General features: G+C 39.1%; 1 protein-coding gene across 1 annotated transcript in view; it reads right to left on the reverse strand.

Annotated features, from left to right (window-relative positions):
• Positions 1 to 7,994, reverse strand: part of FYB (FYN binding protein) — a 181,313-nt gene that overhangs the window by 80,859 nt on the left and 92,460 nt on the right. The window lies entirely within an intron of this gene.

Genomic DNA, 7,994 nt, shown 5'->3' on the forward strand with positions numbered 1-7,994 from the left:
TTAGAGCTGTTGTACATAGGGTCGCTATGAGTCGCAAGCGACTCGACAGTACATAACAACAACATAGCTGGTTAAACATTTAGGACTACATTGACCTGAAACGTCTCATGAATATTAATCTTAGCAAGACAAATTATGAAAACAACTGACAATCTAAAGAACAAAATCTGTAGCTTTTTTCATGGTATATGGAGGTCATATTATCAATCCTGTTCTTGTTTTTTATATTTCATCTTCTTACTTTATCTTCCCACACATGAACATAGAATTTGTGTATCTTCTCTGAACACATTCTGGTTTCTTATCCCTTTATGATAAGCCTCTGCAATTTTTACTTCTCTGCACTAATCCTCCTTTCTCAGTCCCTGCTTGTGATCTTTGTTGGTCTTCAAGGTCTCCTTCAGCCTTCCTTTCTGTGACATTATCCCTGACTCCTCTGTGTCACTCAGCAGGTGCTACATCACACATCACTCCACCATGGTGATCGGTCTGTGTCACTTTACAGTGCAGTATTTGTTCGCAAGCTTCTTTTCCTACTAGCAGACTATAAGTCCCTCGAGGAAAAAAACATGGTTACTTCATTGTTTAATGTGATATTTTGACTGTCATTATTAGACTGTTGGATTAATTTCTATCATTTAACAGGCCATCAACTTCCTTTGATGAATGAAGGATGTCAGCAATATCAAGAAGCATCGCTGGATCAACAATGGCATAGTCCGCAGGGAGTTGCCAAACGCAGCATGTCTCTGGCAGTTTGAATCCACAAGAACAGAGGGAGAAAGATGGCAGTCTCTCCTTGTATGTTTACAGTCTCTCAACGCCCACTGTAAGATCAGCTATGAGTCGGTTTCAACTTGATGACAATGGGAATTTGGGGATGCAAGAGGCCTGGTTAATGCCTGGTCAATGCTTCTCTTGCCCAGGCACCATGCAGTTGACAGGGCTTCAAATGGGTTCATTCCAGTTTTGTGCTCTTCTGAGAACTGACTTTTCCACCTCAGATGGACTAAATCAGAAATTACATTTTCTCAAGATCCCCAGGTAATTTTATAGCTTGAGGTGGCTAGCTTGCTGAAGAAGTTTCCGCTGAATGGCAGACGATTTAGACAATGACCGACAGACTAGGAACCAAGGCAGAGTGAACTAATTTTCCAAAATGAACCAATGAAATAGTCTGGATCAGGAAAGACTAAACGTAAGGATCATGGGAATGTCACAGGACTGGCGATTATTCTGTTCGGTGTGGGGCCACGCCACCAGCCAACCACAATAACAGTAATGATAGAGCCTATTATTTTTTTTAAATTTTAACCAATGAACTGTTTATTAACATTTATGCCAAAGAACATGAAAAAGACCACTGGCTTTATAATTTATGATTTACATCCTGGAACACTTGAAAGAATAACAAATACTCGCAAAGTGAAGGCTTTCTGCTCTGCAAGTTCCTGTGTGCACCTCCATGCTTATGCAAAGCACTCATTGCTTGAATACAAAGCTTGCCTGTTCCTGGACCCGACATTATTTTATACAAATATCATATTGCTTTATATGAATCTGAATGTATTCTGTGAATAACGTTAAGCTGTTCAATAAATAGGAAGTATTGATAAGAATAATAAATATGATAATGAAGAATAAATAAAAAGGAGAAAAGAAGGAAGAGGAATGGAAACAAATATCATGGATAAACCCAAATCAAACTGTCATCTCTTGCTCCAAAAAAGTGTTTCAGACATTGAGAAAAGCTCTATCGAGGGATTAAGAAGCAGACAATGGAAATAGTCACAAACTAAGGCTTGGAAAACCGAGCAGAACGAGGCCATGAAGGATAAGAGAAGGAAGCTTATCGGTTTTTGTTGTTGTTGTTGATTGGCTTCCAGTGGAACAGGACTCATAACGACCTTATGAACAAAAGGCCTGAGCTCCCTCTACAACCATCAACATTTACCAAGTTCATAGAGTCTCTGGAGGCATGTGGTTTAGGAAGTGCATGCCACTCCTGCTATTGCAGAGATCTTTTCACAGCTCTGTCTTTATTCTATACCATACAGGGTTAAACAGGAAAGGTAAAATTAATATGATGAATGCCATTTTCAGAAAGCAATTAGGGATCCATTTCTTGATTTTCAAAGATGTAAAGCGATTGACCTTTATACTTAATTTGCTAGTCATGATCTTAGCCACATGCTGTATTTGTTTTTTTTTGAAGGAGAAAGATAACTGTTATACATGAAACTGTCATTTTTGCCTTTACTGTCTGGACATGAAATCCCATAGCTTCTCTTTGAAATGAGCTTTCTTGCATTTAATCCATCAGAATATTTCATACTACCAATATCAGACTATCTGACTGTGGACCTACTGATATGGCACGTTTGAAAACCAGGAAAATTTTACTTATATCTAGGTAATTGTGATGGTAAGTTCTTACTCTTCCTCCAATTTTATAGGCAAAATAGCCTTGAACTTGTTAGGAGTGACCTCAGGAGAAAAATTTTCACCTTTTCTTTGCTAACCTTACTCACTTCCCATTATTTATTATTTCTGATTACCTCATTTTTCCTGTCTCATTGCTGTTAATAATCATGCAATCTGTTTTATATAATAGTCATCCATTGGCTCTGTTTTCTCAGACTGTTGGAATGAGAATGAACTTTTGGGAAAAAAAAATAATGGTACCAGGCAATACGTACCTCTGAAGACATTAGCTTGAACATTAATAGTGTTTAAAATGTTCTTATGCTCATTTCAGTTCTCCACATTATCTACCTAAGCCAGTAGAAAACGTAGCTAATTGACTTCTGACCACTAGGTGGGGAAGCAATACAATATAAGTAGATCACCAATGCTATTTTTCAGTTCATTCTGTCCAGTTCTTACCACTGCTCGTATCTCCAGTCTTTTACACTCTTGAGACATCCTGATCTGAATCAAGCAATGGCAGATTTCTCCTGAGGACAGCCTTGTAAGTAGGCAGAACATTTGAGTAGAGTATGCTCTCACTCCTAAAATTCTTCTGTTGAACAATACAGAGACTCTGTATCTTCTTGTTATTAGGTGTCATCAAGTATGACTCATAATGATCCTATGAACAACAGATCTGAATCTTGTCCTATTCTGTGCCAACCTCACCATCTCTGATACACTTGAGCCCATTGCTGCAGTCACTGTGTCAATTCATTTCAAGGTGGTCATAGGGCACCGGTCTTCCTCTCTTCTGCTGACACTCAATCTTTCCAAGCATGATATTTGTTTCCGAGGAGTAGTCTCTCCTAGCAACATGTCTGAAGGGCGTAGCTTTGACATCATTGTATACAAGGAGCACTCCAGCTGTACCTTTTCCGTGAAATGCGAGGGAGACCTATAAACCTTCTTAGTCATTCAGAGTCCTTGAGTGGTACAAACGGTTAATCACTTGGCTGTTGCCTGAAAGGCTGGCAGTTCCAGTCCACTTAAAGGAAAACCTAACAGCTGACCTCTGAAATATCAACCACTGAAAACTTTATGTAGTCTGGTTCTACCTTGGCACACCAAATGCCACCATGAGTTGGCATCAACAGATTTGCAGTCATGTCTTCCTTTGGGAAGCAATTTCTCATTTGAATACTAGATTCCAGTTGCTCTACTGTGTTTGGTTCTAGGAACTCTTCCCTCTCTCCAACGTAACTAATTTACTCTGCACTGAAACCTTCCTACCAGTCTGCAAATATTCCAAGATTAGTAGGGACAATGGGTAGAGTGAGGGGAAAGAGAAGACACTGAGGATTTGATGAGACATTGTGGTAAATGGCATTGATATAGTATAATTAATGTTATAAAACAAAATGTCTGAGTGATTGAGTGAAAACCAATGCAAAAAATAAAACCAAATATAGTATTCTTTCCATCTCTCTTCTCCCACCATTTAAATGTCCCATTTCTTTTCTTCTTGTTTCTTCTTAAAAAGAGATGTATGTATGCACTCTTTTCAATTTCTCTCCTTCCATTCTCTTTTAAACTCCATTAGGCTTTTATCCCAACATCTTTATCAAACTTCGGTGCAGACCGCCTCCATGGTGCTCACCTATTTGACCTTCAGCAGAGTCTGACAGAGCTAGGACTTCCTCTTCTTTGATATCACTTCCTTTCCTTGGATGCCACACCCTTGGTTTGTCCCTACTTCATTGGTTGTCCATTTTTAGTCTCCTTTCCTGATCCTTTTTTCTGGGGGTCAAGAGGAGTTCATGCTTCTCTGACCTCTTTGGTGATCTCAACCAGTCTCTTCTCATGCTTACATTTTTAGTTTAGAAGAACTATTTCCCAAACTCTTAAATCTCATATCTGATTTCTTTTTCAACATCTCTACTTGGATATCTAAGACATCCCTTGAACTTAATAAATCTGTGATCTGATCCCTTCTACCCCTTGCTCTCCTTCAGCTTCTCTTACTTCATCCTCAGCTTTATCTAATTACAAATATCACCCTTACAGTCATCAAAGCTCCAAACCTCAGAGTTAGCCTTGATCCTGGTTTTTTTTTTTTTTCATATGTCAAATCCAAATATGTTATTTCTAACTTCAAGGCATAGGCCTCAAAATATCCAAAATATACCCAGAATATGAACATTGTTCACCATTTCTTACTGTCTCTGTTACTATACTGATTAGAACAATCTTCTTATCTTGCCTGTGTATTAGGAATATTGTCTAAATGGTTTCCCTTCTACCTTTGCCCACTGATTACTGCTTCAAATAGCTGTTATGGTGATTTGCCTGACACTTCAGTCAGATAACAGTTATTGCTTTGTTTAAACACCTTCAGAGGTTCACATTTTACTTAAAGAGTCACAATCTCTAGCATAACCTATTGTGATTGCCCTCATTAATGCTGTCTAGTCAGTGTGACTCATAATGACCCCATCAACAACAGATCTGAACCCTATCCTAACCTGTGCCATCATCCTCATCTCTGACATACTAGGGAATATTACTGTCAGTCACTATGTCAAGCCATTTCATTGACAGTCTTCTTCTCTGTTGCTAAATCTAGACTATTTCAAATATGATGTTCCTTTCCAGGGAATAGCTCCTCATAACAACATGCACAATTTACATGAGATGAAGCTTGATCATCTTTACCTCCTAGGAGCACTCTGGTCATACCTTCTCCAAGACATATCTGTTTGTTCTTTTAGTAGTCCATGAGATAGTCAGTATTCTTCTCCAACACCTCACTCAAGACATCAAATATTCTTTTGTCATCCTTATTCATGGTCTTGTTCTCAGATACATAGCAAGTGATTGCAGACAAGTGACGCAAATCAGGCACACCTTAGTCTTTAAACTGACATCATTGCTCTCCAGTAATTTGGAGAAGGTCCTGACTGCAGGCTTTCCAATGCAATAATTCTTCTGATTTCCTGACTGCTTGTACCAAGGATATTGACTATGGATCCAAGCAAGATAAAATCTTGGACATATTAAATCTTTTCTCTGTCTATAATGATGTTGCCTACTGGCTCGGGGTGAAGTTTTTGTCTTCTTGATGTTGAAATGTAATCCATATTTAAGTCTGTAGTCTTTGATCTTTTACAGAAATTATTTTAAGCACTCTCCACTTTCAGCATGCAAGGTTGGGTCATCTGTATAAAGTAGATCGTTGATGAGGATTCCTTCTATCCCAGTGCTACATCATTATTCACAAATCCGGTTTCTTGGATTTCTGGCTCAACACACAGATTGAACATATATGGAGGAAGGATACAGCCATGATGTGCACTTTATTTGATTTTAAACCACCCAGTGATTTCTTGGCTCTCTTCGTGCATGCTTTATTGTAACACAGTGGCTCTAACATAAGTTGATTCTTGTATTTTCCCTGCTCACTCCACTCCAGGACAAATGATCTACTTTCTAGTCCTTGGGCACATTAGGTTCCTTTTGCTTGAAACAATCTTCCTTCAGTTGGCCTGAATCCCTCTCTCTGTCAGTTATGATTATGTATCTGTTAAGAGAGCTATGCTCGGGTGAGGGGGAAGGGATGGGGAATTGTATACCAATGAAGGAATTTTTTTTCTTCTTCTTTCCGGAGAGGGGAGCAAACTGGTGGAGAGGGGTGGGCAGGGAGAAAAGTGCGGCAATGAATGAATGGAAATCCAAAACCTCTGTAAATGTTTATTAAAATTAATAATAATTAAAAATGTGATCATAATACATTATTTCCTACCTCACCCTCATACACCCACCACCTCTTGATTGTCTGGTTGCTGTTCGGTGCCTTCAGATTGACTCCTGACTTCTGGCAACCCCAAGCACATCCGAAAGAAATGCTACTCAGACTTACACCGTTCATGTGATTGGATACAGACCAGGCCATTGTGGTTCATAGGGTTGTCATTGACTGGATTTTCAGAAGTAGATTGCCAGGCCTTTCTTCCTAGTCCTGCTTAGTCTAGGAGCTCCTCTAACACCTGCTCAGCATTATGACATGGAAGCATCCCCATTGTGTGGGTGGAGCTTGTGCAGGAAGTGCATTAGGTGAGAATTAAACTGGGCTCTCATGCTTGGAAGGAAAATTCTGCCACTGAACCCCTATAGCTCCAATCTCATCACTTAGTCCTGTACTATTTCTCCTCAAAACACTTACTGTTTCCTAACACATTATTTTGTTATATAGTGTGAGAACTAAGGTCTGCCTGATTTAGGCCATAGTCTTTTTAATCACTAGCTATGTTCAAGAGAGGAAGTCCCTCGATGAGGTGGATTGACTCAGTGACTGGGGTCATGGGGGTAAGGTGTGTTGGAGACATTAAGGGTGGCTCAGGATAGAGCAAGGTTCAGAGCTATTGTACATAGGGTCATTATGAGTTGCAGTTGACTCGATGGCATGTAACAACAACAACAACATGCTGCTGGGAGCTGGATTAATAAGGATGACAGAAGAATTATTGATGCCTTTGAGCTGTGATGTTGGAGACTACTGAACATCCCATGAACTGACAAAAGAACAAACAAGTACGTCTTGGAGAAAGCGTAGGCAGAGTGTTCCTTAGAGGCAAAGATAATAAAGCTTTGCCTTGCACACTTTGGGCATGTCACTAGAAGAGGCTATTCTTTTAAGAGGGCTATCATGCTTGGGCTTGTGAAGTGACAATGGGAGAGAGAAAGACCCTTAATCATGTTGGTTGAGACAGTAACCGAATGGACTTCAAGTGTGTCAGAGATTGTGAGGAAGGCATGGGATAGGGCAGGGTTCATCTCTGTTGTTTATAGGATTTCTATGAGTCATACTCGACTCAACGTCACCTAACACCACCATATTATTTTATTTACCTGTTTATTAATTTTAGTGTTTTCATATTCTATCTCCTGGGCAGGGATTTTTGTTTAACTCGCTGATATTCCTTGAACTATTGCAATACCTGGCACAATGGAGCAGCTCAAGAGCATTTATTGATAAGTGAATGTGAAAAAAAATCTATTCAATTTTGTCCTGAGGATGGGTTTAGACTTGAGAAGGCATGAATAATAATTTAAGGCAGACATATGAGGTACCTGGGGAGTATTTTTATGTGTGGAGAGACAGTGGTATCAGGAAAAACATATATGTTTTGTAACTCCACCTAAAAACCACTGCATAAATTTTCCTCTCATATATGCTTTGAGTCTACTTTCAAAATATCTTGCTTTCATTTCCTCTATGTATCTTATTTAACTTCCCTTATTTGGGAAAAAATGTTCTGTGCCATTTATTTCTTTACTTTGAAATGAATTTGAGCTCTCTGATGGGAGCCTAATAGTCTTCCATTATACATACACCACATCTGCATTTTTTAAAAAGCATACACTCGGTCTTAGTTTGCTTTTAACTTTCAATTCTTCTAGTATATTTTCACATGCAATAAACCCATTCCTTCTTTGATATAATATTCCTACCGATATGGAAAGAGACATCATGCTTGGAAAGGTGGAGGGACAGAAATGGAGAAGAAGACCCTCAACCAGGTGGA

Source organism: Elephantulus edwardii, unplaced genomic scaffold, assembly GCF_000299155.1.
Source record: "Elephantulus edwardii isolate Elephantulus edwardi_28Jun2011 unplaced genomic scaffold, EleEdw1.0 scaffold00079, whole genome shotgun sequence".
Taxonomy (NCBI): Eukaryota; Metazoa; Chordata; class Mammalia; order Macroscelidea; family Macroscelididae; genus Elephantulus; species Elephantulus edwardii.